Below are 19,614 nucleotides of genomic sequence, written 5' to 3'. Positions count from 1 at the left end.
TTAATATAATTTTTGCTTTTATTGAAGAATCTTTTTTATCCTTTTTGGCTTTTACGTTAATCATGTTGGATTAAGCACGACAATCTGGGATAATTAAACATGTTACACCATATTTTATAATCACCAAAAAAGTTGGCACCGCATATATCTTATATCTCAAAACGATAATAAAAAATTCACACGTCTTTATTCTTTATTAAAAATTTTTGTTTTCTGAATCATATTCGATACTCACATTGAAACTTGATTAAATTTTGAATCATACTTATTTTGAAATGTTTTTCTTATTAAATTGTCTACAAAAAATATTTTGAAGAATAGCTGTTTAAACGATACTTTTATTAAAATTAGAGCAATAATTTATACTTTATCAGAAATTCAAAAATACCTTGTTAAACTTTTGCTAATACATAAAACTATTTAGTTTTTCCTTAAAAAATATTCAAACATCAAAACTCTCATAAATAAATATTTTAAAACAAAATAAAGGCTATTAAACTTTATTTTCTCTATGATTTATGTTTCGATTTTTCACAACATTTAATTTTGGCGTATGCAGCACCGCACGAGGGGGGCAATGCCAGATGTTTGTTGTTACTAATTACAATAATTAACGATTATAATTAAGGTTTTTAACAAAAATTAGACACAAGATAAGATCATAATCCAAAATTATATATCTTGATGTTCTTAATTTTTTTGTTTGTAATTAAACAGGTTCTGATATTCACATGGTTTTGTGATAAAAAAGACAAAGCAAAATCTTTTGCTACTTATTATGAAAAAACATGCATGCATTGTTTGTAGATCAGTAAGTCCTACTAATGTTTTATGATTAATTTGTCCTAATTAAAGGTGTTTATAAATTACTAATAAGTATAATTAATGATGTTCAATGAATATAGCACAAAGTTATTATTATTGGATATGTAATCTTTGACTACAAGATTTTGTTTTCAGAAAAAAACACATGCTTTTATTTTGTTCTTAATGGATAATTAAGCTTGGGCAGAAATTATTTAATTTGGCTCAAATAAATCAGAGGAACTTTTTTATTTGTCTCAAGATAATTTGGCCAAATTATTTGAAACTAGTACTTGTATTTTGAATTATATTAACGAAGAATGTGTTGATGGTATTAATAATTATGTTATCTTGAAAATTTAATTTAAATTTTTATTCAATATAAAAACATTAATTAAATTTGTAGATTTTTCTTAACGACGATAAAATTAGTTTTTGCTAATGCTTAAGAATTTGTTTTTTTATAGCCAAACACCTTAAATCTCAATTTAAGTGATTTTTTTTATGAATTCAAATATAAAATAAGCCAAATATGTTAATATTATCAAGCAATTATATCTATCTATTAATCCTTCTTTTTTCTTATTAATTTTTAGAATCGACTTCAAACAAGTCAAAGTATCTATTTATTCGCCCAAATTAGAGGGTATAAACGTTAGAAGAGGCCAAGTTAAAGATTATGTTCATGAGTTATGTTTTAATATTTGAATTTGACAACATGCAATAAAGTTGTCTGATATTAAATAATCTTATCGTCATTACTTTTCTTAATTCCTTCTTTTTTCTTATTAATTTTTAGAATTGACTTCAAACAAGCCGAAGTATCTATTTATTCGCCCAAATTAGAGGGTATAAACGTCAGGAGAGGCCAAGTTAAAAATTATGTTCATGAGTTATGTTTTAATATTTGGATTTGACAACATACAATAAAGTTGCCTGATATTAAATAATCTTATCGTCATTACTTTTTTAATTGTATTCTAATCCATCGGACTGCTCAATTTTAAAGCTATTTTGTCGTCAACTAACGACTTAATTAAAATATGATTAACTTTAATTAATTAAATAATCATGTATAGTTTAATTTGTTTGCATGTTTAAGATGCTCTTGGGGTGCACATGTACTTCAGTTTGCATACTAAGAAGACTCCTAATTAACTTGTCTTAAAATTAGAGCTAAAGCCAAAATATTCGTTAATTTTTTTTAATTATCTTTATAGTAATGGTTAATGAAGGTTTGTTAAAATTTTAATTAGTTTGTCTAAATCCATGAAAAAAAGGGAAAAGTATTTGTTAAATGTTAAAATGAAATTGATTTCACAGCTGTTTGATGGACTCTATATATGTGCTTTGTTCATGATTAGATGTGTAAAGAATATATTATTGACTAATTAAGGTACATTAATAATATCAATTCGTCCATCTATTTTATAATTTATAAATTTTTTGGTTCTTAATAAAGCAAATTCAAGGAATTTACACGTTTGGTTTTATTAAAAAATTGAAGAGATTATTGGTGCTTGGTGTATATATAAAAGATGATATACGATAATCACCTCTATTTTACCACATTAATTTGTAACATAGAATAATGGTAGATAATCTATTATAAGCTTATAAAATGTTAAGTTATCTTGTTGGGGTAAAAAAAAATTATTACATTATTATTAATATATACAACTTAAATAGTACTTACTTTATACCCTTGTATATATACAAATTTGAATGTAGTCAGACTTCAATGTAAATATCATATGGGGTAAAAAAATATATATATATACTCGACAATTAAATTTACCAGTAGTAATTTTATAAGTGTCATAACTTTTTTTCTTTTGCAAATTCAAATTAGTATCTTTAATTTAATAAAATACGTCTATATAATACAGTAATTGTGATCCTTTTATCTTTAATTAAGAAATTTTGAGTTCAACTAATTAAAATTAAAAAAATTCTGTAGAAATGTCTCTCTCAAAAATGCATACATGAAATAGTGTTGCTAAAATATATGACTCCAAATAATATGAAAATAAATGTAACTAATATAATCCAATTACTATACTATATATATTGATAATTATAATTATAAAATCATGAACCGGAAATGGAATATAGTTGCACCAGACTTGATCAATATATATTCCACCACCAATAACAAACAAAATATATAAATTTCATATATATATATTTTACCTAATTGCCTTACAAACCGTACGACCCAAAATTCCAGTTATAATATATAGTATTTATTTATTTATTTAAATTGAAAAACAGCTAAGTTTGTACATAAAATAAATAAATTAATTAAGTTAGTGCAAGGATGTGTTGTAAAATTTCCAACCAAAAAGTTTTGAAGACAGTACAGATAGTGTTGCACTAACACGTACGTACCCATCATTAACATTATTCCTTACGTAATAAACCTATAATATATATTTCTATATTTAAATATCCGATTTTATTGCTCTCTGATCGTTCAATCAAATAAATCAAGCTCATATACGTATATGAATTTATGTTTTAATGGTGCATATATTTTTGTACCCTATTAAGTTATATACCTTGACGTGCACAATTACATAATATATAGTATTAATAACATGTTATACAACTAGAAGTCAACACTATATTATATTCGTTATATTTTTTGAAAGTGAATTTATGTTTTGACGGTGTATGTATTTTATACTCAATCAAATTATGTACCTTGACGTACACAATTACATTATATGTACTAATTATTATTTACATTATAAGCTTTGATAAGATTATTTGTAGAATATATAGTATCAATAACATATACAATAATTAAGAACTCAACATATACATTAGGTCTATTTTTATAAGTAAAGTTAGAGTAGTTGTTTTTGAAAAATCATCGAGACTCAAATTAAGATCAGTAACATTTTTAAGATAGTTAAATCGATGGAAAGTATACTAAAGTTCAATTATATTTTTCTTTTGAATTAATTGATCAAAAAATCTCAGAATCACGTTTGAAATTTATATTAGAGTCTCGATTAAATTCAAATCACACATTATATGTCCATTCGAGAATGATATTCTTGATAAGATATTCTCCATATTCAAATCACACTCAAAATCTTTAATTAAAAATGAAATAATTTTACCACTGCATCACAATCGCGATAAAGCCGAAAAAGCTTTGAAAAGCCTGTTTTATAAAGAGGCCACGTCTAGAGCCCCTAATAATTTTGGACGGTGAGATGAGAATCTATCTATAGGCTAATAAAGTTTGGTATATCATGATCAAATATATCGCTGCAGACAATATTATCACGTTACAAATTTCGATATACAAATTTCTAAATTTCGATGGTTTAAATTTGGATATGAAAATTTTTAATTTTAAAATAAAATATATTTATTCATAAGCTGCATAAAAGAAATCGTAAAAAAAACATGATAAAAAATAGAATTTAGCGATTTTTAAAATTTTAATTGTGTCATATGAATGTCAAGGTGAACTGGAATTCTGACTGAAATTTTGGACGTTCAAAGTCTTCAAAGACGTAATATTGTAATTAGTTTGACCTATGTATGTTATTTTATTTTTATGATAACTTTCGCGCATTTGGATCGTTGAGTTTTGAATATGAAATATTAAGGTTTTTAATCATTTTATTGACTACTAAGTCATATCCTTGGGTACATGTCGTGTTTACCTTTTTTTTATTTATTTACAACAATATATCTAATGTAGTTTTATGAGCGAGAGATATAAAAAAAAAATGAATCCTACGCGTACCTTAATTTGTCTCGTATGATTCTTGGTTATATGTGAGCGTATATACACCTAATTACTCTAAATATACGAAATGAATACGTATAATATACTTTTTTTTGTTAATTATTCTTGATGTATTCTAGAAGATCTCGTAGGAATTAAGCACTCGATCATTCTAAAAATCATTGAGTTCATTATATTATTTGAGGAATTTAATTCAAGATAATTACTTAGACAAAGTTATTTTCTTCCAAAATGGAACTTATAATATGCCTATATATGTTTGTGTGTTTGAACATAAATATTTTTATTTTTAAAACGTTGGTATAAGAGAATGGTCATAAGTCATAACATGATCATTAACATCTAATCTAGGATCGTAGATGCTAACAGAATCCTTCCTGTATGCTCTCTACGTGAAAAAATAGAAATTACACACTTAATTAGAAGTTTTGAATTCGAGCCCTACTTAATAGACTCTGTGCGATTAATTTTTATTTTTGTAGTACATTGAAGTCTTCCGTGTTGAAAGGGTAAGGACTCATGTTGTACGTAAATGAAAAAAAATTAAAATCATGCCCTCAATTTAAAGTTATTAGCTGGATATAAATTATGATATGTCAAAAAAAATTATCATATTCACATGATGTACGTAAGTAAGATATATATATATTGACAATGCAAATTGGCAAATTGCAAAAATTAGTACATTATCTTAGCTTATCTTTATTATTTAATCCTTCCTGTTTTTGCACATTGGAATGTAAAACCAGGCTTAAAAATTTATTGTCATTTTGATGTAACATTTCCAATTTTAGCAACATGCCAAATAATATTGAAATTTCTACAACAACACATACATAATAATTGCTTAGCTTGAACTATATATTATATATTTGTGTTGTGTAAATAATTAAAGTTGCTTGTTCCCAAGAAAATAATAATAATATTGAGTTCCCATATAGACGTATGTGATATTTGCTCTATATATTTGAGTATTTTATTTATTTAGTTCCCATATTATAGAGCATGTTGCGCAGCCCACAGCATTCATTTGCGTACACGTCCATTACCATACCTTTTGTTCTTCGAGACCTAAATTAGACGCGAATAATTCTATCATAAATTATTTATTAGAGTTCGATGTGTTTATATTTTTAGAAATGTAACATATAATATATAGGTTTTGAATTTGGATGAATCTTGTAATTACACTCTATGTATCTACATTCGGCCTTTCATTAAATCTATTAAATTTTTTAAAATAATATTTCAAATTGTAATAAGTACTCAAAAGTTAATTATCTATAAATAAATGTATTTTTAAACAGTATTTATTTTGGGCGATATCTGAGAATGACAAATGAATGAATCAGACTATGACATGTAATTGACGTCTATTTTTTTCTATTTGGAGAAATTTTGGGGATCGCAACACTGAGGCTGACTTGGAATGGTATAACCTTAACAATAATTAAATTTGTTCTGTATCGAGTAGAAATAAATGTTTTAATAGCTTGGAACACACTTATAATGACCTGAACAACAATCAACCTTGAGTACTTTAGTTATTTTTGGATCTTTATTTTCAAAAAATATAACTATTTTGGATCAGTTATTTTTAGTAAACTCAATAATTAAAATATACCAAAAGAACTATAATGGATTAAATACGAATTTTATTTGTTGTCTATAATTATTTACTTTTGTGTTGTTTCTCAAAAAAGAAAAGAGGAAAAAGTTGCATGCAACAACAAATTAAATGGAGTAATACAGTTGGTAATTAACAATATAAAATGGGTTTAAGCGACTCATTTACGTGATTAAGGGGCATAATGATGCAACTAAACGACTTTTATTGTGACACTAGTGATCATTAAATTATTTAATTACTAACCAACAAGCTTGGTGGGTTGGATGTTACTAAGACTTTAATTATTTTCAAACTTCAATCATTTTTAATATTTCTAATTCTTTTAAAGGGATTCAAATGATTGAAAATGATTGATCGATTCACCAAATATGTATAGTTTCCTTTGAAGATATAATATTTAATAGTGGCTAATTATCATAATATATAATTTAATTGCTAGCTTAATTGTATATAGAGCTAAGAGATTTCCATCTTAGTTTGTATAAATTAAATTAATTTCGAGTTATTTTTCTATTAATCAAACAATGGAGAAAATATTACATCTTAATTTCTTAACGATAAAAATAAAGATTTAAACCGGAGGAAATTCATTTACAAGTGAGGCTTATTCAAGTGGTTGACTATCTCCATCATTAACCGATAAAAGTGTTTGAGTCACACATAAGAATTAAGTAAAAACACTATTGATCATGTTGGGCGGTGAAATCCATTAACCTAGACATGTACATTTTATTAGGTTTTCCTTGTTTTCTGAGTTCGTGTGAGAGTCCAGACTAGATTTTGGTTGTGCACTGATCCATTTGAAGGTGACGCTTCCGACATGATATCTTCATAACCAAGACTCCAAACTGAGACGTTTGATTATTAAAGCAGTTTTCCCCACTATACCACAACTCATGTTAATGAATTACATTTCATCCGTACGTACATTGTTAAAATAGTAGCATCAAGTGGAACATTTTGTTATTTTATACTTCTTGACAATTTTCTTATTGTTTTCGATATGAATTCTTCACTATCATACTTACTTTTATATATCTGTTTTTTATGTTTTACATTGAGCTGGGATTGATCAAAAATCAATTTTTTACCTTCCTGAAATAGGAATAAAATTTCATACATCTGCGTTTTCTCATATTTTACTCGCAGAATTACATTAATACATTATTATTATCGTTGATTTTACCATCCTACCAAATAATATAATTTTCCTCACTGACGGTTCCTAAATTAGAAACTAGAAATTCAACAAATGAAATCATAATATACACAAAAAAAAAAAAAAAATTGCGAAAACCAAAGCTACCATTTATTGTTCCAACATTAGTAATTACCAATAAAATTATTTGCAGATCACATCTATCGAAGATACTAATCAATTTTCTCATTATTATTTAAACAAAAAACCTTATTATAAAATTGAAAAATGCCATAATTCACATATCTGCAAAGATCTTAAAGATCTGTAGTTCATTACGATAGTGTCAGAAGTAACAAGTGTTGTGTGGAATGGGTCAAAATTATATATCAAACTTGTAATAAACCAAATAAAGATTCCAAAAGTGGCTTAACTACTGGTCTACAAATTAATAATTCAACTTCTTATGATTACCCTCTAATTTAAAAATAAATTTTTTTAAAAAATCAAATACTATTAGTTAAATTAATTAATTAATTAAAGTTATGAAGAAATTAAAAAGATATGGGCTATTTTTGATTCTTTAATCATTGAGAGGGAAAGAAAAAATTAAAAATAGCATGGAAGCATGTTAGGAGTCCGTATTAAACGGGAATTCTTGTTTTCATTTTTTTATATTTATTGTTTAATTCATATTTTTCTTATTATAATAAAAATTTAAAAAATTTAAACCCTCACATGGGAGGAAGATGCACCATTTACCAAACCACAAATAATAAAATGTAGTACTATAAGTATTTTTTTCCCCTTCCTTTTTAGACTCATGTATCATTAGTTTATTTGTAAAAAAAAATAAAATATAGTGGTTACACTATAATCTATCTGTTTCGATTATTTCAACGAATACCTATTTATTATCAGAGAGCACCAATTGTGAGTTGAGAGACTAAACTAGAGGGTTGAGGTAGTAAAAGGGGTTCATCTGAATATGAACATCGATCTTTAATTGAAAAATTATACCATCAACCCTTGTTCACAAAAGGATGTATGCAGATAGGAGAAATTATCTACTCGTTTATGTTTATGTTTGAAATATGAATCTCGATCGTGCATCATTTTCACTGATCAGTACGTCATACTTTTTAGTTACTAGTGAGTGTGACAAAGCACGGAGGAATTGGGAAATATAATTAAGGAGTTCAATTAAATCGTCTTCGTTAAAAAATTATATATGTTAGTTTGAAAATATAAATTTGTTTATTTAGTACATAATGTTGAATTCCTTGACATACTAAAGAATTCTTGTATAGTGACAAAAATGTGGTTAATAAGAAATTTCTTTGTTTCGAATTACAAAACCGAAATATAATTCTCCAAATATAATAATTTCTAAATTCATTGATAGTGACTCATGCATGCTATCATTTATTTTATTAATTTTAATAAAGTAGAAGAGTATTATTTTGCTTTTTGAGCTTTCATTTTCATCTGGATTTTGTGGATGGTCCCATTATAAACATTAAATATTTTGGGGGTCCATTAAAGAATATGGGGTGTTACTTCAAACAAACCAAAATAACCAATGGATTATTTGATTCCCCTATGAAATTTGTTTCTATTTTCATTTCTCTTGATTAATCATTTGGTAATATGGCATGAATACAATGTACTTGCATCCACCAAAATCACATAATCTTATTATGAGATTTTTTGAGTAAACAACAAGCCAAAATTTATAAATTATGTGCATGAACGTCTTGAAAAAACAGTTGAAGCTTAGTCTCATATGTGCCTAAAGTTCATTAAAAAATGACTTTCTTTAGTCATATGTGTATGTACTTCAATCACATGAAAATTCTAGGCACCATATGTTCGAAGTTATTCTAACGTGGGTAAATTTTTATTTTTTTTTAACGATACGAATATAATTTAAATGATGGTCCCAAAAAAACACAATCTATTTTCTTGGGCCATTATGAAGATCCAACAATCCAATTTAGCTTTTCAAAAGTTGATGGGTTATTGGGCTTGGAACTTTGGATCGAGTGGGTTAAGGGTTTGTTGGGCTTGGGATTGAGGGTTTATTGGGCTTGTACTATTCAAATTCAAATTTGTCTATGAGATTCTTTAAGATTTTTTTATTTTATTTTTATATAAAAAAAAATTCTAAATCAAAGATTAGTTATCTGTATTCATTTTTATAAAGAGTGAGAATCTTTTTTATGTTAGAAAAAATTTAAATTAGCTATATAGAGAAGCTGATATTTTCTTGTCGATCAAAGCATAAAAATAAGTATGCCACATAAATTGAGATTGATAAAGTTAACTTATTTAGTAAGACGAAAGTTACTAGTTATTTTTAAATTATAGCAAAATATTATATACATAGTTTTCAAAAAATTCCATAAATTTAAGGGATCATCTCATTAGAAGTCTTAAATGGGCTAGTGCCTAGTTGAACTGAAATTGAAGAAAATTAAAAAGAATTGAACTAAAATTTAAGTTGGGTTATGATCCACCTATATTTATTATCGGCTAAAATGAGTTAGGCTCAAATAGGCTAAAAAAATCGAATTGGATCATGCATGACCTGTTGGATTTGACTCCCATTTATTCTCATGTAAAATATACAACATTTTTCAGAATGGGCCTAGGCCCAAAGCTTAGAATTTCTTCAGTCCAAACAAATGTTCCCTTGATGAAAATCAGTAGTAGTATGACTTTGGTGCACCATAATTACTTATTAACTAAGGGGTGGTTTGATACATTTTTCATTTTCCATCTCCTCATTCTAAATAATCAAAGGAGGGGAGGTGTGAAAAGTTGGCTATAGGGGATACGTCGAGAGGTAGAAGTAGGGTAAAAGTATTGAAGAGAGATAATTAGACAGGACATTATATGACTTCAAATTAACCAAGGACGTAACTCTAGATATGATGGAGTAAATGTCGCGTATTCTGCCAAAAAGTTATAAGTAAGAGTAGAGTGTTGTTTTGTCTTGCAACGGTTTAGACTTATTACTACATATCTTAGTACTACTGCACCTTTGTATTTCTTGTCATACGTTATTTATTGTGTTTTGAGTATCACACTATTTCTTTTATTTGCTCTTTTTATTGTTTCTCGCTTGTAGTCTCTAAAATGTTTTTCTTATTAATTAGGGTCCGTTTGGCCATGCGATATGGTATCAATGATACGGAATCATGATATGGAATCATGAGATGAATTTGAAGTTTTGTTTGGACATGCGATATGAAATTTTGGTGTGGTATATTTTCTCAAAAACATAAATTTTCATAAGTTCTAAAACTGTTAAAATAGTCTCAATTGTTTATTCAATCTTATCAAATAAACAAACAATTATAAAATCGCACAATAAATTATTATAAAGTTATTTGTTCTCCACTTAAGTAATTATTTCATCAATGTATTTAAGTAAAAATGAAACACATTTCACGGGATCTTCAATATTTTACTACTCAATAATCGTGAAGTGTGAGTTAAAATGACTAAATGTTGGAGAGAATAATAAATTTTATGTCGGTGAGAATAATAAATTATAAAAAGTAATGATGTGATTATAAATTTTATTTACATGTGAAATAAATGGTTAGTAGATATAAATGTGGGGATTGTTTTCACAAAATATAAACTTGTGGATCAATTTTTTGTATTAAAATTTCTCAAATTATGATATGGTATTTCCATATGATTCCTTATCATGTTTTGTTGAGAATATGAAATCACATCCGATGATATGGAATCAGCGTAAAAATTGCATGTCGATACGCTGATTCCATCTTACGATACCATATCGTGATATGGTATCGCATGGCCAAACGCCTACTTTTTTCTTTTTACTTGATTTTGATGCACTTGAATCAAACATCTTTTTAAATACAGTCTTTCTATCTCTACAGATAATGATAAAATCTAAGTATATTCTATTCTTTTCAATTTTAACTTAATGAAATCTCACTGAATATATTGTTATCGTTATCGTAAGTTACATGCATTGTTTTTTTCTATTAAGGCCCACAATAAGAAAAATGACCAAAGTGAAGATTGCATAAAAATAGATATAAAAGGGACAAAATGAATAATAAAGAGAGAACAAAAACAAAAAATGTTTCCTCACTTCCCTACACTTTATACTATTCTTATGTTCCCTTAGCAGCACGCCCAATTACATTCTTTTATTTTGCCTTTAAGTCCTTTCACTTTCAATCATCACTTGTGGACCCCCTATTTTATTTTTATTTTTATTTTTACCCCATGCCAATACAATTATCAAACTATTAATACTATACTCTAATATATATTCTCAAAAATAAACTTTTCTAGGATTATCTTAGTGATATCTTACTACATTATAATGATGATGTTAATCATTTGCTTGTGCCATAAAGTTCAACCACTTAGTTTCTTAGTGTTGTGTCCACTTAGTTAATAAAATTGATTTACTCATATGAAAATCAAGTTTATAGTACGTATTAATTGTTTTAATTCAACATATCTTATGTAGATTTGTTTCTTCGACTTCATTATTATTGAGTTAAAAAGTGTGTGTGCGTCATATGAACTATCTCTTTAATTACTTCTCTCTCTATTCTAATGTTGATGAATTTATCTAAGGTGTCATGTTTGCGATTCTTTTTTCAAAAGCTTTGCCAACTTAAAATTCTAAGTTCTTTTTAACTCGTTCTCATTGTTCCGTCATTGATCATGTATGTCACCCACAATAATGAGAAAATTGTCATAAACGTATCGCAGATTCTTTTGAGTAGTGAAAAGAAGGAAAAAAATAAATTCTTACTCTCTGATCTGAGAACTTTAACAATCATCTTGAAGATTCATATTAATAATTTCCTCATTTTAAATAATTTTTGGTTTGATTGCTTTTAGTATGTACAGAACAACAACAATAACATATCGTCTTATCTATTGAAATTTTATAAGTTGAATCTAGAGAAGGTGGTGCGTATATATATGCAACATATCTCAATCTAGTGATGAGTAGCGAAGATAAATAAGATATTTTTGATAGACTATCTACTCAAGCTAAGCTTATTCTAATTAATAAGAAAAAAATATACGATAATAAAAAAGTCATATAGAAAATAATGATAAGAAGAAAAGTAGCCACAACAAACAATACCATAAACGAAGTTGCGGAAACATGTAAAAAAATCAAAATTGAAGGTAGCAAGCAAATACTTGATATTTTTCGAGTAGCTACTAAATAACCTTCCACTTAATTCTCGATATTCATATATATATATATATATATTCTGCTATCTAAAACCATATCCTCAATAAGTTTGTTCACTAACATAGGTAATTTTGTTGCCCAATGAATGAAACACCAAGAACTAAATACACTTATCAAATGATAAACAAACTAATAACTATAAACATCAGGATGAATAATACTAATTATGTTCCATAAAAAAGAAAACTAGAAAAACGTTACCCTTTTTATGGTATGTAAAAATGATTCAAAAAAGATTTATAAATGTCAATTTTTTATTTTTGAAAAAAAAATAAATAACTACGCATGCAGGCTGATGATTTTGCGTTTGATATAATAATCAATTATAAGATGGGCAATAATTAATTACCAATAACTTTTCATCATTCAACAATCTCAAATTATTAAAACATTGACCAAACACCAATTATTTATACAATATTTTTTATTTTTTAATTAAATATATATAATTAAAAAAAGATAAAAGATTTTTTCAGATAGTGATAATTGACTCTCCACTCTTATTTTTTTTCTTGATACGTATCTCACACTTTTATGAAAGTGCTTTTGCTTTACTAGAAGCAATCTAAGGTCAAATAAAAAGAGCAATATACATGATTAGTTTATTTATGATTACTTATAATTAATTACTTTTTTTTTCTTCATCTTTTTTCTCCAATAACTCTACTTTTTATCTTTTTTGGTGAAAAAAGGGATCATCTTTATGATATTATGTACTTCTACTAATAACATTGTGGGGTACCATGATTTCTTCCAATCATAGTAATGGTTGAAATATAATTTATATGTTTTTCGAGAATATATACATATTATAAAGGTGAAAAAATAAAGTCAAATTAAAAAAAATATTGTTTATCGTAGCTATCTGAGTTAATTCTTCATTAATTGATTATAATATATTTATTAATACAAATATGAAATAACTTTATCTAATAATATATGTCTATGTCAGTCTCTATTAAAATTTGAACCTATACATTGATCTTCCTTAAATGAATGCTCATAGGAAGATTTAAATATAGAACAACAAACTCATGATACTTTTTTCTTTTTGTAATATAATCACTACAAATGTACAACAATTTTTTTGAGGAAATTTTGTGTAAGATGTGTCTATAAGCTTTGGTATCATGTCACAATGAGTCGAGTTTTGAGTTTTGATATGAAATTCTTTTTAAAAAAAATATTTTACTTATAATAAGTCGTTTTAATAACGTGAATTTGAATTAATTAGGATCTAAAGCCTGCAACATGAATATTGACATCAAATGAGAAAAAAAAGTTGAAATTAGGGAAACTAAATAGGGTTTGTAGAGGAATTAAGTTGATCATATATATTATATAAGAAACCACCTTTTTAGCGGTAAAAAAACTTATCAATATCAAATACTTATATCAATCAAAATGAATACAATACATACACATTGTTTATAAAATTTTATCACTTACGGATAAGTACTACGCATCTCTCTTTTAAATTATTTGCTTTATATAAATATCAAATGCAGATAAATATTTTCCGCGTCAAGATCCTCTAGTTGAAGAAATCTTCCTATTTTAATCGTAATTTATTTTTGTGGATAATTGGATTAGTTTTTACTACTTTCGGTGGAAATTTTGTTTGTTATTGGAAAAAAATGTCATATTGTCTGACTGACAGTTTGACTATGTAATTGAGTTTCATTTTTCTAATAATAATATAAAAAAAAATTCCTTTTTCGTCCTTTTTCTGCTAGAATTTTTGGCCCATAATAATTTAAAAAGATTCAATAATTGAGCATGCTAAATTAGCCTCAATGTTTGGTGCAATAAAACTAAAGGATAAAATAATTGTGGTCAATAATAGCATTACTTCTTTAACAACACCATTATTAACTTAATTAGTGGTACTTCACTTTTAGTTTTGGCTGCTACTACTAAATATTTTTTTGGTTGTTAGTTTTTTATGGATAAATTATTAAATTAAGATATATTCATCATTGTATAGTCAAATATTGACTGTCATATGAAAGGAAAATACAATTTGTCAAATAATAGTATAATAATGTAATTGATTATATGATGGTTATTTTGTTTATTCTATACAAGTTTCGTAATTATAATTTAAAATCGAACTTCTTGACTACGATTTGGTATTCCTAAACTTGTACTACATGTTTTTTTCATGTTGTAGATTTACATTGAAACGAAATAAAAAAAGTTATATCGCTCAAAAAAAAGTGTTCTTTTTCTTATTAAATTTACGAAATATATTTTTTATTTTGATTCGTCAAATTTCGAGAAAGAACTTGATGACATTTGATTAAATTTTTTTGCTTGTGTAAGATACTTTGATTTGTCAAATTTGTCCACATCAACATGACACTTGACAAAGTCTATAAGTATTTCTAGCTTGCGTTTCTGCCTAATATGTCAATTTATCTAAGCTCGTCTATTCAATATCTTGTTCGATAAGATTAAGGAAGAAAAGTTTTGGCAAGTGAAGAGAAAATCCACTACAAAGAAAAAGTGTCTCGAGAATAAGTTTTTCTTGAATCTTTATCGTCATATAAATATCGATCTATTTTTTAAAAAAATATTAAATTTAATTTTACGTTAACTTATATGTTAATTCAAACGGAGAGAGACCGTCCAAATCATATAATAAAATCAATCAGAGTTTTCATCCCCGATGCAATATGGAATAAATCTCATCAACACCTATTACAACTAATTCAAATCTCTCTATTTTGCAACTTCATTACTCGATTCGTAGTGTGACATGCAAATATCATTAATATAGTCTCAACTCAATCATTTTAACTCTAAAATCATTTCAAAATTAAATCGTAACTCTAACCCAAAGAGAATTTACCAAGTCTTATAACGAGCTCAGAATTCTTATTCCGATCTTATATATACATGAGATGACCTTTCTTTTAATTTCCACGTCATGAAAATCAAAATTCGTCATCGATCCACCGCCTAACGTACCTGATGGACCCACAAATAGGTTCACCGGTTAGATGATGGACACGTCTCTTCTAATCAACGGTGTACGAAAATCGAGATTTTTTCTGGAAAATATAAAATCAGAAAAAAGGGAATATAAATGTACAGAATAATGCGGCGAGTTTAAGTTCCAAAGGACCATAGAAAGCTGCGCTTAATGGGCCGGGCCCTACTTAACAAAAAAGGCAATTTGGGGCGTGCTATTGGGCCCAGATCTCAATGAACTGATTGTTTCAACGGCTCTGATTTAAACAAAATGCATGCGTGCATGATAATTCGTGGTCCTCATGCATATTTTCACGTGCTTCTCTCCGGGATTTGTGTATTTCTCTTCTTGTTCCTTAATTATGCTACAATCTTCAATTAATTATTAACAAATAAAATAATTGTCTCAAAAATATTCACTTAATTAACGTTCATTTTGTTGTTATATAGTAGGACTTAGGAGTAGAGTTACATCGTATTAAGTTTATTAATCTAATTAATTTGTGAAATTATATCGAATATATAATACTTTCATTGTGCTCTTAATTTGCCTATTTCTTTTTAGAGTTGTGTAGCCACGTACTAATAATTCATACATCTCTGATCCTTATTAATTTTCAACTTAATAATCATAATTGATAACAGTTGACAAGAATTTAAATAGGTGATCTTTAAAAGACCTAAGAATAGGAGTAGTAAAATAAATATTCTCTGTCCTTGTAAACTGTGACTAACCCGTTTTTTTTTTTGAAATTCTTTAATCTTAAAAAACACTAAATATTAATTAATAACTAATTTTAATATTAAATATTTTAAAAATAATTTTTGAAATTAAATAATTAAATTAATTTAAAAAATAAAAAACGTTTCAACAATTTAATTTATATAAATTAGAGAGAGTATTTTAGATCAGCTTAAAAATCATATACTAATAATAATATCAATAATTTGTTCATAGTTAATTCTCTATTAATTGATGTATATATGTAAGTTGTATGTCTATAAAAAATTAGAGATGAAAAGGGTACCGATACGAAGTTGCGCTAAACATGGATTTTCTTGCTCTCAAAATAAGTATACATATCAGCTTCAATAAAAGTAATTAAATTTAAAATTTATAATATATTAAAATAATATATATATATATATATATATAATTTATATCGATAATTTTATAATTTACCACGTGAGATCACAAATAAATGTAACCAAAATTTTAATCGCTAAAACACGCATACACACAAAGAGGTCAGCCATGTGAATGCCTTTTGCATTTTCGCTTCTTCGGCGCCTCTTTCCCTTTGTATTTCCCTTATATCAATGGTGGTTGGTAAATAATAATTTACGAAAATATCGTTATTTTTTTAAAAAAATAATAAAAAATGCTATGTTATTTTTGATTTGAACGTATTTTGAATGTTTGAACTTTATTAATATATAAAGTGATGAACTAATTTAGAAAGATCGTTTTCGGTAATCATCATCGATCATAATATATATGTTCTTTTCATTTCATAAAGAATTATCTAGTTTAATTTGACACTATATTTAACAAAATAAACAAGATTTTTGATTATGTGGTTCTAAAAAAAAGTTATGTCAGATGTACAAAATTCTCTTTCAATTTTGTGGCCTTAAACATGCAACGTGAAAAGTTGTTATAAAAAAAGAAATCATTCTTTTTAAAACAAACTAAAATAAAAAGGATGTCTTTTTTTTAAATGGATAGAATAATAATTTTTTCTTTTGCCTCTCTTAAATGTTAAATCTGATCAAAACGATTCACTTTTTTCTATCGTGACTTCTCGCGTCATTTCATTCTTAGTTTTGAACCGTAACTTCAATAATTTTATGTATTTGTTGAATTGATACACATATTTAATGTGGAGTAATTTTTTTCAAAATATACTAGAGAATTTGTGTAGAAATTACTAACTCTTACTATCACTATTTACTTGTTCATATTTCTTCTTTTAGATGTCCCTATTTTTTTGTTCATTTTGATAAATCAATAAAGGACAATTTTTTTCCCCTATTATATCCTCATTTAAACTTCTTGAAAATTTTTAAGTTTTAATTCATCCTTTATGAAAATATATTTAATGAGGTTAAAATTTTAACTTCACTATATTAATTATTATTATCTTAATATGTGTGTCTTTTCTAAAGTTCACAACTAAATATGGACAGCGAAAGTATCTTTTATTATCCTTTAATATTTAATTAGGAGTGTTTTGGTCACGTAAGTGGCACGGCCCCTTCATTACGCTCAACAACAAAGTCATTACTCATTTCATGATCTTTTATAATATTTTGCATTTTCATCGACATATTGAATACTTAATAAAATAAAAGAATTATGTATTTAAATTGGAATTTGAATAGAATTATTGTACATCTAATAAAAATATATATACAAAAAATTATGTACTTTAAGTTGTCCTTAGCTAAGCATAATAAATTAATTAAGGCACTATATTTATCTATATGTAGTACGTACTATTTCATCTAGAATATTTATGACTATTGCACATAATTATCAACGAATATAATTACATTCTTTGTATATTAGGTTTGTTGAAAGTACAATTTGATAGCAAAAGAAGAATTATTAGCAAAGTTTTTCTAAACGAAACGTATATACAATATAAATTTTAGTCAATTCGTTCAGACTTTGAGAAAGATAAAATTATTTCAAATCTGTTTCTTTTTCTCTCAAAATTTTACTAATTTAAGTGAAAATACTAAATATAGGAAGTATCCAATGAGAGCAAGTAGGTCCAATTTCTAAGCATATTAAGAAAAAAAGTTAAATAATAATTGCACATATTTTTGTTGGTTAATTAAAGTTATGAAAAAACAAAAAAGATTGATTAACATGGAACACACTAATATGGAAATAGAGTTTATCCTTCTATTAGACCTAACTCATAAAATTTATGTAAAATACATTGTACACCTACTTCTTTTTCTTGTTGATTATATAGTTCAATTAATAGGAAGAAACTTCAAATTTAAATTTGAAAAAGTTTCTCAAATTTAATATATGTTTGGTTAATTCTTTTTAAAAAATAATTAAGACCAAAGAAATATCTCAAAATCAATTGATTTTTTTTTAAAAATTTATTAATTAATCAAGATAAACAGATAAATTTTTATATCAAAATACAAGAAAAAAATAATGAACTGTATTAACGTTCAATTAATATTCCATTCGAGAGAATTTTTTCATATTAAAAGCTTAAATAATTTTTTTAATTAAAACACGAATAACTTTATTCACTGTATCGCGTAATTAGTTAGGTGTAAAAGGAAGAAACTCTTTTCCTAGTAAATCCTTCAAAGCACTTTCCAAAGTCTATAAAATTATTAACTTTTCATGTATTCTTTTCAAACAAATGACTATGCTAACATGCGCCGACGTCGTGTATTACACGCGCTTGTGTGAGGGTGGGGAAAAAATCCGATGGATAAAGAAAAGTGCCCATAAAGACTGAAAAAAAGATGGAAAATGAAAACCCCACGTAGAGAAAATATTTCTTCTTGGTTTTATTTAATACCAAAAATATATATTTTTTTCTTTTGTCATTTTCTTCTTCCTTTCCACATGAGAAAAAATTATGTAAATTTCTCCATATTACCACTCTTTGCACTTTTTGTTTCTCTATTCAAATTTGGAAAAAAAAATAATTTATATGAAATTTTGTATTAGTAGTTGAATCTTTGAGGATTATCTTATTTAATTTAAGTAATAACGATCGAGCTAATATAATATAACATAACATGAATATAATATATATTTATACAATAATATAGAATTTAAAGACTTCGTATCATATTTAAGACTAGACATTTTGAAATTCGAGAATGAATAACAAAACATCCCTAATTAGATATATCAAGAAAAGTATATCCAACTTCGAAATTATGTCAAGAAATTGAATGATGAGCAATATTTAAGGTATAGTTCTGATCAATAAAGTAGTTGACAATTAAAATTAATAATATGTTTTTATTCTAAT

This window comes from Solanum pennellii, chromosome 4 (genome assembly GCF_001406875.1).
Source record: "Solanum pennellii chromosome 4, SPENNV200".
Taxonomy (NCBI): domain Eukaryota; kingdom Viridiplantae; phylum Streptophyta; class Magnoliopsida; order Solanales; family Solanaceae; genus Solanum; species Solanum pennellii.
Note: the sequence above shows the minus strand (reverse complement) of the source record.